General features: G+C 35.3%; 1 protein-coding gene across 2 annotated transcripts in view; it reads right to left on the bottom strand.

The window, feature by feature from the left end:
- KBTBD3 (kelch repeat and BTB domain containing 3) overlaps positions 1 to 14,521 on the bottom strand; it is a 49,463-nt gene extending 34,942 nt beyond the window's left edge. For both annotated transcript variants that reach the window (XM_061202604.1, XM_061202603.1), the window contains exon 1: positions 14,269 to 14,521. The gene's annotated coding sequence lies outside the window, so the exon portion shown is untranslated. The remainder of the gene's footprint in view (positions 1 to 14,268) is intronic.
- Position 14,522: the final 1 nt, after the last annotated feature.

Here is a 14,522-nt window from a genome sequence, read left to right as displayed (position 1 = left end):
AGTGTTCTGAGAATTATTGCACCTACAGATGTATTCCTGATGCATCCTGTGGAGAGAGATGAACTCCAGGTCCACCTACTCCTCCGCCACCTTAAATCTCCACCTTGCTGGCTTTGATGCCTGCTTTGCTGCTGCTGCTGGCCCAAGCGGGGAAGCTAATTCCTAGCTCTACCTATTACTGAGCACAATCCCAGCCCCACTTACCTGGAAACCTGGCCAGAGCATCCAGGAAACAGAGCAGTTCAGCAGCACTTGAAGAGCACCAAGCCAGTGACTCTGTTCATCTGCAGAGCCCAGCTAGTGAACCTGTCTGACCAAGGAACTTTGTGCACAGTTTTGTCTGATTCAGGTCCTTGGCCAGCAAACCATACCAGCTGTGAATGCTGTTACACAGCCCCCAAGTTGGGAAGCAAATTGAGAGCCTGGCCTAGGGCTGAATACAGCTTCCATGCCTGCCCAACCAGAAAAACTAATCAGAACACTCAGGATGCTGCGTAGCCCAACCTACCGCCCTGCTTACAACAGCAATGGAGCAGAGAGCTGAGCCAACATGGCACCATCAAAGGAAAGTAATAAAGCTCCAATAACTGACCCTAAAGAAATGGAGATCTCTGAATTGTGTGCAAAGATTTCAGAATAATCCCTTCAAAGAAGTTTAGTGAGCTTTACAGACAATTAAACAAAATGAGAAAAATACTGCATGAGCAAAATAAGAAGTTCAACCAAAAAATAAATGCCATTAAAGAAAACCCAGAAATCCTAGAGTTGAAGAACACAATGACTGATCTGAACAATTCAATGGAGAGCTTTAACATCAGACTTGGTCAAGTAGAAGAAGGAATCAATGAACTACAAGATAAGGCATTTAAAATTATCCAGTTGGAGGAGAAAAAAAAATGCAAAAGAGTGAAAAAAGCCTATGAGAGCCACAGGACACCATCAAAAGAATAATATTTGCATTATGAGAATCCTAAAAGAAGAAAAGAGAAAAGGACAGAAAATATTTTTAAAGCAAGAATGGCTGAAAACTGTACAAACCTGGGGAGAGAAATGGACATCCACAGTCACGAGACCCAAAGGAGACCAAAGAGATTGTACCCCAAAAGAGCTACAGAGACACATTGTAATTACATTGTCAAAAGTCAGACAAGAAAGAATTTTAACAGGAGCAGAAGAGCAACACATCATATACAAGGGACCACCCCCACAGACTACAGGCAGATTTCTCAACAGAAACTTTGTAGCCCTGGAGAGAATGGGGTGATGTATTCAAAATATTGAAAGAAAAAAAGCCTGTCAATTAAGAATACTGTAACTGGCAAAGCAGTCTTTCAGAAATGAATGAGATAAAGACTTTCCCGAACAAAAACTGAGGGAGTTCATCACCACTATATCTGCCTTAAAAGAAATACTAAAGGGAGTTCTTCAAGCAGAAATGAAAGGACGCTAATTCACATCATAAAAAAACATGAATGTAAGTGTAAAACTAACTAGCAATGGTAAATATACAAAGTGAGATTCTCTAATATTGTAATGGTGATACATAATTCACTTATAACTCTAAAAGTTAAAAAATAAACATAAAGAAGTAATCATAACTACAATAATGTATTTGATGCACAATATAAAATATATTAACTAAAACATCAATAACTTAAAATGGAAAAGGGGGAGAAGTAAAAATGTAAAGTTTATGTATGCTATCAAAATGATGTTATCAGAATAAAATAGGATGTTAAAAACATGAGAAATTTTATGTAAGCCTCATGGTAACCAGAAAGAAAAAAACCTATAGCAGTTATACAAACAATTATGATAAAGGAGTCAAAGAATACCACTACAAAAAGTCATCAAGTCACAAAGAAGACAGAAAGGTAAAAAACGAAGTCTGAACACTATTAACAAAATGGTAATAAAAGTCTTTACTATTAATAATTACTTTAAATGTGAATGGATTAAATTCATCAATCAAAAGACACAGAATGAATGAATGGATTAAAAAAAAAAAATCCAACCATAAGCTGACTACAAAAGATTCACTTTAGTTTTAAAGACACACATAGACTGAGAGTGAAGGAATGGGTAAAGCCATTTTAAGCAAATGGTATTCAAAAGAAAGCAGGGATAGCTATATTTGTATCAGACAAAAGAGACGTTCAGCTAAAAATGGTCAAAAGAGACAAACGGCATTATATAATGAAAATGGGGTCAATCCATCAAGAAGATATAACAGTTGTAAATATTTATGCAACCAACATCAGAGTATCTAAATATATATTTTAAAAAATACTAACAGAATTAACAGGAGAAATAAATAGGAATACAGTAATAGTTGGGGACTTTAACACCCACTCTCAACAATGGACAGATCACCCAGAAAATCAATAAGGAAACAGCATATTTGAACAACATTATAGACCAAATGAACCTAATAGACATATACAAACATTCCATCCAGCAATAGCAGAATACTCATTCTTACCAAGTGCCCACAGAACATTTTCTAGGCTAGAATATATGTTAGGCCACAAAATAAGTCTCAGCAAATTTAAGAAGACTGAAATCACACCAAGTATGTTTCCTGGCCACAATCATATGAAACTATAAATCAGTATCAGGAGGAAACCTTGATAATTGGCAAATATATGGAAATTAAACAGCACACTCCTGAACAACCAATGTATCAGAGAAAAAATTAAAAAGAAAATTTAAAAAGTATCTTGAGACAAGTGAAAATGGAAATACAACATACCAAACCTTATGGGGTGGAGCAAAAACAGTTCTAAGAGGGAAGTTTATAGCAATATATACATGTATCAAGAAAAAAGAAAGACTTCAAATAAACAACCTAATTTTATATTTCAAGGAACTAGAAAAATAAAATAAGCCCAAACTTAGCAGAAGTAAGGAAATAATAAAGATTAGAACAGAAATGAATAAATAGAAAACAGGATGACAAAACTAAGAGTTGGTTCTTTGAAAAAAATATACAAAATTGACAAGCCTTTACCTTGACTAACCCAGGGGGAGGGGAGAGAGACAGAGGGAGAGACAGAGATAGAAGGAGACAAAGAGATTAAGAACCTAAATAAATAAAAGTATAAGTAAAAGAGGAGACATTACAATTGATACCACAGAAATACAAAGGATCCTAAGAAATTACCATGAATAATTATATGCCAACTAACTGGACAACCCAGAAGAAATGGATAAATTCCTGGAAACATACACCTACCAAGTCTGAATCATGAAAAAATAGAAAATCTGAATAGTCCAATTTCTCTAAGATTAAATCAGTAATCAAAAGAAAATTCCCAATGAAGAAAAGTCCAGAACCAGATGGATTCATGGGTGAAAGTTACCAAACACTTGAAGAAGAATTAAAGCCAATTCTTCTCAAACTCTTCCAAAAAAAATGAAGGAGGGAATACTCCTGAACACATTTTACGAGACCAACATGACTGTGGTAACAAAGCCAAATAAGGCCACTACAAAAAAAAACACAAAAAACTATAGACCAACATCCCTGATGAATACAGATGCAAAAATTCTCAACAAAATACTAGCAAACCAAATTCAACAGAACAATAAAAAGATCATATCCCATGATTCATCCCTGGGATGCAAGAATGGTTCAACATATGCAAACCAATAAATGTGATTCATCACATTAAGAGTCAGATAAAAATCATATGATCTCAGTAGATACAGAAAACGCATTTGAAAAATTAACACCCATTCACGGTAAAAATTCTCAATGAACTGGGCATAGAAGGAAAGTACCTCATCATAATAAAGGCCATATATGACAAGCCCACAGCTAACAATATACTCAGTGGTGAAAGGCTGAAAAGCTTTTCCTCTAATGTCACTACCAGGATAAGGGTACCCACTCTCACATAGTACTGGACGTTCTAGCCAGAGTAATCAGGCAAGAAAAACAAATAAAAGGCATCAGATTCAGAAAGGAAGAAGTAAAATTGTCTTTGTTTGCAGATGACATGATTTTATATATAGAAAATTCTAAAGACTCCACCAAGAAACGTTAGCACTAATCAATTCAGTAAAGTTACAGGACACAACATCAACATACAAAAATCAGCAGATTTCTACATGCTAACAACAAATTAACTAAGAAGTAAATAAAGAAAACAACCCATTTCCAACAGCATCAATAACAATAAAATACTTCGGAGTCAATTTAACCAAGTAGGTGAAAAACTTACACACTGAAAACTACAAGACACTAATGAAAGAAACTGAAGAAGACACAAATAAACGGAAAGACAACCCACGTTCATGGATTGGAAGAATTAATATTATTAAAATGTCTGTTCTACACAAAGCCATCTATAGATTCAATACAATCCCTATCAAGATTCCCAAGGCATTTCTCACAAAAATAGAAAAAAAAAAATCCTACAATTCATATGGAACTATCATAGATGCCAAATAGCCAAAACAATCCTGAGAAAGAGCAAAGCTTCCTGATTTTAAACTCTATTACAAAGCTATAGTAATCAAAACAGTTTTGTACTGGCACAAAAACAGACACATAGACTAGTGCGAAAGAAACAAGAGCCCAAAAGTAGACTCACAAACATATACGTTCAACTAATGTTTGACAAGGAAGCTACAAACTCAATGGTAAAAAGACAGTTTCTTCAATAAATGGTGTTGGGAAAAATGTATATTCATGCGCAAAAGAATGAAACTAGATCCCTATTTCACAATATCCACAAAAACTAACTCAAAATTGATTAAAGACTTAAATGTAAAACCTGATACCATAAAACTCTCAAAAGAAAAATAGAGAATAAGCTCCTTGACATTGGTAATAGCAATGATTTTTTTGGACATGACACCTAAAACATAAGCAACAAAAACAAAAATAAACAAGTGGGACTACAGTAAACTAATAAGCTTCTGTACAGTAAATGAAACAATCAACAAAATGAAAAGGCAACCTATAGAATGGGAAAAAATACTCTGAAACCACACATCTGATAAAGTGTCAATTTCCAAAATGTATAACAAACTCATACAACTCAATAGCAAAAAAACTCCAAATAATACAACTAAACGTGGGCAAAGGACTCAAACAGACATATTTTCAAAAAAGATATTCAAATGGCCAACAGGTACATGAAAAGGTACTCAACATCACTAATCAACAGGGAAATGCTAATCAAAACCCCAATATATCACCTCACAATTGTCAGCATGGCTACTATCGAAAAGACAAGCAATAACAAGTGCTGTTGGGGATGTGGAGAAAAGAAACCTTTGTATACATTTGTTGTGAATGTAAATTGGTATAGACAATATAGAAAATAGTATGCAGGTTCCTCAAAAACTTAAAGATAGAAGTACCATATGATCCAGCAATTCAACTTCTGGGTATACATCCAACAGAAATCAAATCACTATCCTGAACAGATATCTGTACCCCCATTTCACTGCGGCATTATTTACAATAGCCAAGACATGGAAACAACTTAAACTTCCACGGGTAAATGAATGGATAAAGAAAATATGATACACACACACACACACACACACACACACACACACACACACACAGAGGAAAATTATTCAGTCATAAAAAAGAAGGAATCTTGCCAGTTGTGACAACATGTATTGACCTTGAGGGCATTATGCTAAGTCAGACAGAGAAAGACAAATACTGTAAGATGTCAACTTATATGTGGGATCTAAAACCCAAAGTCATAGAAACATAGAACAAATTGGTGTTAGCCAGAGGTGGGGGTGTGTGTGTGGAGAACTGGGTAAATGGGGTCAAAATGTACAAATTTCCAGTTATAAGATAAATAAGTTCTGTAAATGTAACATTCAGCATGATGACTATAGTTAACAATATTGTATTGAATATTTGAAAGTTGCTAAGAGAGTAGACCTTACAAGTTCAAATCAGAAAAAAACTGTAACTGTAGGTGATGGATGTTAACTAAACTTATTGTGGTAATCATTTAGCAATACATACATATATCAAATCACGTACACCAAAAATACAATGTTATATATCAATTATATCTCAATAAAACTGGAGGGGGGGAGCTAAACATATAACATACTACCCAATAATCATAGACCTGGGCATTTATCGTAGAGAAACAAAAACTTATGTGGGCTTAAAAACCTGTACATAACTTTTCACAGCAGTTTTATTTATATAGTCAAAAACTGGAAACAACCAAATGTTGCTCAATAAATGAATGAGTATACAGACTGTGGTACATTCTTACCATGAAGTATAACTCACCATTAAAAAGGAACAAACTACTATATACACAACAGCTTAGATGGATTACAAGGACATTATCATGAGTGAAAAAACTCAATCTCAAAAGGTCACATATTGTTTGATTCCATTTCTATAATATTCTTGAAATGACAAAATTATAGACATGAAAAAGAAAGTAGTGGTTTCCAGGGATTGAGGACTTTGTTGTGGGGAGTTGGGGGAGGTGGATATGCACAAAGGAGACTTGACTATGGCAACAGTTACAGGACTCTACACAGGTGATAAAATGACATGGAATTATATACACACTGTATCAATGTTAAATTCCTGGTTTTGAATTTGGACAAAAATTATGTAAGATAGAACCACTGGGGACACTGGGTGAAGGATACATGTGATCTCTCTGTACTATTTTTGTAACTTCCTGTATATCTGTAATTATTTCAAAAGAAAAATTAAAAGACAAAGATATATAAATTCAAATCAGAAACTACTTTGACATTACAGTTTTGTTCTTGTTCAAAACACTTAGAACATTCAAAGAAAATTTCCTTTTATTTTTGGTGGTTCCTCAGTTTTTAAAAATAAGTTGAATGTAAAACAAAACAGCTAAAAGGTATCCAAACCTGAGACTTTCAAAAGGATAAAAACTATATTTCTTCATAGTGGCATAGGTCTTGAGAACATCAACTAAAAAAACTCAACCACAAATTTTTTATATTAAGTTCATTGTCATTAAAAATATGAATGTAATTTGGATCTGTGTTGGATTAAGTCAATTATTCAGTCTCACTGTTCATGAATAAGAATTAAACGCAATGACATAAGTATAAAGAAATTCTTACTTCTACAAAGTTAGTCACAAAAAGCAAACTTTACTAGAAATTTTCAAGTATTCTCAAATATATTAGGATCATACACAGCTATTCACTTTTATAAAAGTTGTTAAAAGATAAAGCCTGCCGTGTATACTCTACACAGAATGACAAATCCAAGAAGCTGAAACTTTCATTTCTTAAATTGGGTTTGAGTAAGTCTGTACTTTTATATTTTGCAAATGGCAAAGAACCTGGGATTGAAAGCTGAAGGAACAGGGTCTTAGATGATCCATCACTTAGTAGTGACCCCTATTGAGGCTCTTTAAGGCTTTGGCTTCCTCATCTGCAAAGTGGACACGTCAATTACATCGCACTGTTGTGATACTTAAATGATATTGATGTTAAATTAACGTTGCCAAATGGTATATAAAATATTAATGGTTAAAATCAGTAATAACATATATTTTGCCAATAACATTATTAATTGTTAAACAATTCTTAAATCTTGGTAAAAGATCTGTAAGGCAATTTTTTTCCTCCAGAATATTCTGTAAATTCAACATTATATTTCATTAATTTTAAGACACATTCTTTCACACTTAACATATCTGAAATTGATAGATAGGTATCTTATAATCACTTTAGTTAAATAACACTCATAACATATTTGTCATTACATGTGTACGTGCATCAAAATATGAAGGATGTATATCAGTGTCTTTGAAGAAAACCCTAAAGATAAAAATGGACACTCATTTAAGAAATGATACATCATTAATGCTCCTGATAACAGAGAACAATATTATGTAGAAAAACATGGACACTGAAATGCTGAGTTGAAGGTGAATTAGAAGAGTTAGACTCTGAATGTGAGCATCTCAGCTAATTGATTTTGCTTACTTTTTTTTAATGTGTGTACAAGGTTGATATGATTTTTTTTAAAAAAGGGCTTTCCATAAGTACGAAAAATTCCAAGTCATGAAAAGCTGTGTCATAGTTTAAACGGCACTTTTCTTCTTTCTTAGTAGCACAAAAAAGAGTCTTGTATTTTATAAGAATGCATCTCAGCTTCAACAAAATACCTTCCTGCCGAAAACACTGAACCAATTTTCAAAACTATTCTCTTGTTTTTTCTTTTAATGTGTTCCATTAAAATTTGATTTAAAAAATTTATTCAATAAAAGTACAAGAATCAAGTCTAAGAACCAAGTCTTTGATATTAAGTAATGACAAAAGAGCATATGCAACTTGATAGAAGTGGAATATTAAACTAAAGCTGTGCTGTGACTGATGTGGGCTTTGATTCATTGGGTTTTCCACTGATATTAGTTTGGTCACTGATGTTTCAATATAGAGCATGTTTTCTGGCCTATTCTATTCAATATTTATTACAGAGTGCTAACTATATGCCAGGTACTGAATTAGACATTAGAGAGAGCATGGATAATAAAGGCAGACATGATCCCTCCCTTCCTGATGTTTAGTATCTAGAAAAGAAGACTGTCAAATTATAAACTGCAATAAATACTGTGAAGGAACAACTGGGAAATAGATATAAAAATGAACAGTGGGTGGTAATCAACTTCAGATAATGACAATGTTAACAGTGAACACTTATGTAGTGCTTACTCTGTGCCAGGCTCTGTACCACATGCTTTACACACTCTTTAATTTTCAAAACAACTACTATAAAATAGATAATACTATTGTCCCTATTTTATAGACAGGGAAAATGAGGCTTAAGATATCTGAAATTGATAGATACCTTACAATCACTTTTGACAGGAAGCAATCATGACATATTTGTCATTACATGTGTATGTGAATTAAAATGTGAAGAATGGGTTTTCAGTATCTTGGAACAAAACACTAAAGATAATAATAGATAGCAAGTAAGCAAGGAGATGGGATGTAAACCCAGACACTCTGGCTCCAGAGCCCACGCCCTCATCCACTACAATATTAGGAAGAGCCTTTCTGAGAAGGTGTCATTTAAGCTGACACCCGAATGATGACAAGGTAAGGGGTTGGTGAGAGAAATCATGTATAAAGCCCAAAAGTGGGAAAGGGTCCTTCAGTTTTAGGATATGAGAGAAGGCCAGCATTGCTGGAGTATAGTTAATGAGAGCAAGAATGTTGGGGAAATAGGGTTACAGAAGGCTGGTGCTACCTCATGCAGGATCCTATAGGCCACAAGGAACTGGAATTTTGTTCTAAGTGCAACCGGAATTATGGAAGACTGAACTAGACAGTGACATGATTTGATTTATTTTTTTAAATAATCTTTCTGGCTGATGTGTGAATAATGAATTGAGAGAAGGTAAGATAAATAGAGTCCAAGTCATTCATTTATTCAACAAATAATAGAAAATTTATGAAGTAACTATTATTGTAGTAAGCACTATTCCAGATATTGGGCATACAGTCAAAAACAATAGAGACAAGGTCCTCCACTCTGGAGTACACTTTAGAGTGGTGAACACAACTACAAACTCCTACATCCACAATTTCTCCCACTCTATTGAACATTTTCGATCAGTGTACAAATTTTAGTATCTCCCATCTTTAAACAAATATCAAACAAAAATCTATCCTTTGAACTTTTACTCTCCTCTAGCTACCATCCTATTTTTTTACCCCCAGAAAAACTTCTTTAAAGAACTGTCTGCAGTAACTTTGCCACCAGTTATCATCGCAACCCACTACAATCAAGTTCGTCTTTTTCACTCTATTAAAATTGCTCATATCACTGGAACAAAAATTTTTTTAATTTGCATGGAATACAAAAGACCCCAAATAGCCAAAACAATCTTGAGAAAGAAGAATGGAGCTGGAGGAATCACACACCCTGACTTCAGACTATATTACAAAGCTACAGTAATCAAAACAGTATGGTACTGGCACAAAAACAGACACATAGATAAATGGGACAGGTTTGAAAGACCAGAAATACACCCATACACTTAAAGTCAATCAATCTACGATGAACGAGGCAAGAATACACAGTGGAGAAAAGACAGTCTCTTCAATAAGTGGTGCTAAGAAAACTGTACAGCTACATGTAAAAGAATAAAATTAGAACATTCTCTGACACCACATGCAAAAATAAACTCAAAATGGATTAAAGACCTAAATGCAAAACTCCGAGAGGAAAACATAGGCAGAACACTCTTTGACATAAATCACAGAAATATTTTTTTGGATCTCTCCCCTAGAGTAATGGAAACAAAAGCAAAAATAAACAAATGGGATCTAATTAAACTTAAAAGCTTTTGCACAGCAAAAGAAACCATAAAAAAAACAAAAAGACAACCTACAGAATGGGAGAAAATATTTGTAAACAATGCAAACAAACAAGGGCTTAATTTCCAAAATATGCAAACAGCTTATACAACACAATATCAAAAAAAACCAAACATAAAATAGGCAGAAAACCTAAATAGACATTTCCCCAAAGAAGACATACAGATGGCCAATAGGCACATGAAAAGATGTTCAACATCGCTAGTTATTAGAGAAATGCAAATCAAAACACCTGTCAGAATGGCCATCATCAAAAAATCTACAAATAATAAATGCTAGAGAGGGTGTGGAGAAAAGGGAATCCTTCTACACTGTTGGTGGCAATATAAACTGGTGCAGCCACAATGGAGAACAGTGTGACGGTTCCTTAAAAAACTATAAATAGAATCACCATATGATCTAGCAATCCCACTCCTGGGCGTATATCCAGGAAAGACAAAAACTCTAATTAGAAGAGATACATGCACCCTTATGTTCACAGCAGCACTATTTACAATAGCCAAGACATGGAAGCAACCTAACTGTCCATTGGCAGATGAATGGATAAAGAAGATGTAGTGTGTGTGTGTGTATATATATACATATATATACACATAGGTATATATATACATATAAAATGGAATATTACTCAGCCATAAAAAAGAATGAAATAATGCCATTTGCAGCAACATGGATGGACCTAGAGATTATCATCTAAGTGAAGTAAGTCAGACACAGAAAGATAAATATCATATGACACCACTTATACATGGAATCTAAAAAATGATACAAATGAACTTATTTAAAAAACAGAAATAGGCTCACAGACATGGAAAATAAACTGATGGTTACCAAAAGGGAAAGGGGGGGAGAGATAAATTGAGAATTTGGGATTAAAATATACACACTGCTATATATACAATAAACAACAAGGGCTTACCGTATAGCACAGGGAGTTGTATTCAATGTCTTGTTTGAAAAAGAATATATATATATATATATATATATATATATATATATATATATACACACACATATATATATATATATAAAAAACTGAATCACTTTGCTGTACACCTGAAACTTTATAAATCAACTATACTTCAATAAAATAAATGAATAAATAAAATAATTAATCAAAGAAAAATGAAAATAAAATAAATAAAATTGCTCATGTCAATGTCACCACACTACCATCTTATAGTCAAATGCTAACTTCACTCCCCTCATTTTATTAACCTCTCAGAAGTATTCACACTGTTAACTAGTTCCCCATTCTTTTCTGGGCCACAACACTTTTCAAGTTTCTTATCTCCTTCTCAGTCTAATTAAGGAGGCCTATAGCACTGTGATTAAGAGCATGGACTTCTAGACTTAGCTCTGAAGACAGGTTGTTTCAGGAGTCCTTATGCATGGAGGACAGACATAGCAAGAGAATGTTTCCCTTTCTTGAGCAAGATAGAAAACTAATCAGTATTTCAGGTGAGAAATATGGTGGTTTAGACTAGAGACTGGAGATGGAGAGAAATAGATTTTAGCTCTATTTTAGTAGTAGAACCAATAGAACTTTGGGATAGAAGAGATACAGAATTTAAAGGAAAAGGGGAAATCAAGGTTTTGCAATAGAATAAAAAGCTAATGAACATTACCTAAAAAAATCACCAAATCTTAGAGATAATCTCATTTGATGCTTTTCCATTGAAACTGATACCTGGGAGAGGTTATGTGATTTACCCAAAGGCACATAGATAATTGGTGATAGAACTGAAACTACAGCACAAGTCTCTCAGAATCCTAAGAAGCCACAGATCAGGATCTGGAAAGATGACTACTACAAGCTTGCTGAGCTATCACTTTAGTGCTTTTTCTCCCTAACCAATGCAATAAAAAATACTATAATACATTTTTGGGTTTATTGAATATAGTTAGGCAAGCTATTAACTGCACACTTTATATTGCCTTAAGAAAAAAGGGAAGGAAGTAGACAGAATATAAATATCAGTATTAGCTCATGAAGAGTAAAATTTATTCTAAAAGTTCATCAAAAACATTTGCTGAAGTATACTATTTGTAAAAGGCAAGGTACACATGAACTCCCCCTTGAGCAGTTACATTCTAATTTGCAAGATAACACACATATAAATAATTCAGGCCAATAAGGCAGTACTAGAATAATTGCCAAATGAATTATATAGACAATATATATATTTTTAAGTACTCTGTGGTAGTCCTTTAGAAAAAGTAAGGCTTGAGCTAAGCCCTGATGGACAAGTAAGAATTTAAAAAGTAGATAGGGAAGGGGATTAAACAAACCTATAAAGAGTGTCCACTAGGGTACTAGGCTCAGGGCTGGGGGATAAGGAGTGGGAAGAGTGAGCTTTTTATACATGTTCTGTGGAGACATTCTCTTTGGTATGACATTTGAGCTGAGACCTGAATGACAAAGAGGAACAAGGAATGTGCTGATGGGAGGAGAAGAGAACATTCTGAGTAGAGAAAACAAGTACAAATAACCACTACATTACCTACCTTTATTAGGTTCTATAGATTGAATACACAGAGCTTAGCTGAAAGGTAAAAGAGTGGACCGTAAGTTCCTAAACCTGAGTTTAAATAATTCCACAAATTCTCTTTCTCATCTGTTTCTCCATCAGTAAAAATTACTGCATAGAAGAGCATGGGCTATAATGGACATAGAAGTGTTTTTAGAAATAGAAAAGTAAATATACCAAAATTGTAAAAGTCAGTTCAAAAAGACAAGAATGGAAAAGTGTTAATATGGTGCTTAGATACATAAAGTTAAAAGTGGACAAATGACTTACAATCATTGCTGGTATGGGTAATAGTACTTTATACTTTACATATCTTTACATTTTCTCTTATTGTAGTTTTTTGTACATGTTTTATCTTCTTTGCCAGATTGTAAGCAGATACAGCACCTGACACATAGTTTTAGCTAAACTGATGTATGAAGCTAGTACTTCATTTTACAGCCCTTTGAGGATTTGTGTTTGTGTGTGTTCAAGATCCCATTTACTTGCAAATGATTGGAGGGGAATGATGATATCACGAAAAGTTAACAGAAACAAATATAGATGAAAACAGAATAAAACCTATCTTAAAGATGATGGAAATAAGAAGCAGGTAACTGTGTTAATTACTACTGCCGGCTTTTAGTTAACATTCCCTGGCAGCCAAAGGAAGAAGGGAATCGGCTGAATCCCAGTGTCGCATTTAATCTACCACAAATTTAGGCATTTACATTCATCTACAGAGATCAACTTTTCCCTGGACTAAAACCCGCAAGGATCTTTGATCACAAGCAAATAACTGAGCAAAGGCACAGAGTTAATTATGAAGGGCTCCTGAAATTATGCAACTTGGTTCTGTTGCTCTCAGAGCAAAGACCTCTGATAACAATGGGACCACCGGTACCTCAACAACAGAATCCTCAGTTTTCTCCCTAGGGCTCTGGCCCAGGCTTGGCAGCCACAAAAACCGCACCTGGGTCACTTTATGGCCTCAACACAGTTAGCTGCTTGGTAGCAGCCTTGGATTCAGGCAGGGTCCGCGCCCTGCACTGGAGGCAATGCAGAGTCTTTGCCCCAGCCTTAGAAGGCAGGTTTCAGGGTGGGCTGCTAGGGTTGGAGTGTCTAGATGAGTTTCGGCCTAAGGGGATGGGGGAGGAAGGCAACTCAGGGCCGCGGGAAACACAACTCTTGGGGGCACCATGCAGTCCCCTTCCTGCCTCAGAAACCTCTCCCGCCCTGGAACACGAAGGAGCGGCATTGATAGCCGAAGCCAAGAAAATTCTCTTCTCTGTGGATAATAGGGGCCGATCCTGGTCCCCAGGAATAAGACGCTACCATCCCACTCCTCCCTCACAGCTCAGAAATCACCCACCTGGAACTGCAGTCTCCGAAGTCTCCACCCCAGTCTCTGCCTCCACAGGCCTGATTGCGATTGGCTTGCACCTCTGTCCCGTTATCTCTTCTCCAAGTGTGAGCGGCGTTCTATACGCTCCTGGCCTTTGTCCCTCCCTTCGCTCGCCTCCGAAGCCCCGCCCCACGTGACGGTCACGCGTTGCCGCAAAGCGCAGAGGAGGGTCTCCACTTCCGCTCCCGGGGGAGGAGGTGGCAGAGTCGGTGGCGGGGAAG

The sequence above is a fragment of the Eubalaena glacialis genome, chromosome 10 (genome assembly GCF_028564815.1).
Source record: "Eubalaena glacialis isolate mEubGla1 chromosome 10, mEubGla1.1.hap2.+ XY, whole genome shotgun sequence".
In the NCBI taxonomy this organism is placed as follows: Eukaryota; Metazoa; Chordata; class Mammalia; order Artiodactyla; family Balaenidae; genus Eubalaena; species Eubalaena glacialis.
Note: the sequence above shows the minus strand (reverse complement) of the source record. Positions and strands in the feature narration are given on the sequence as shown.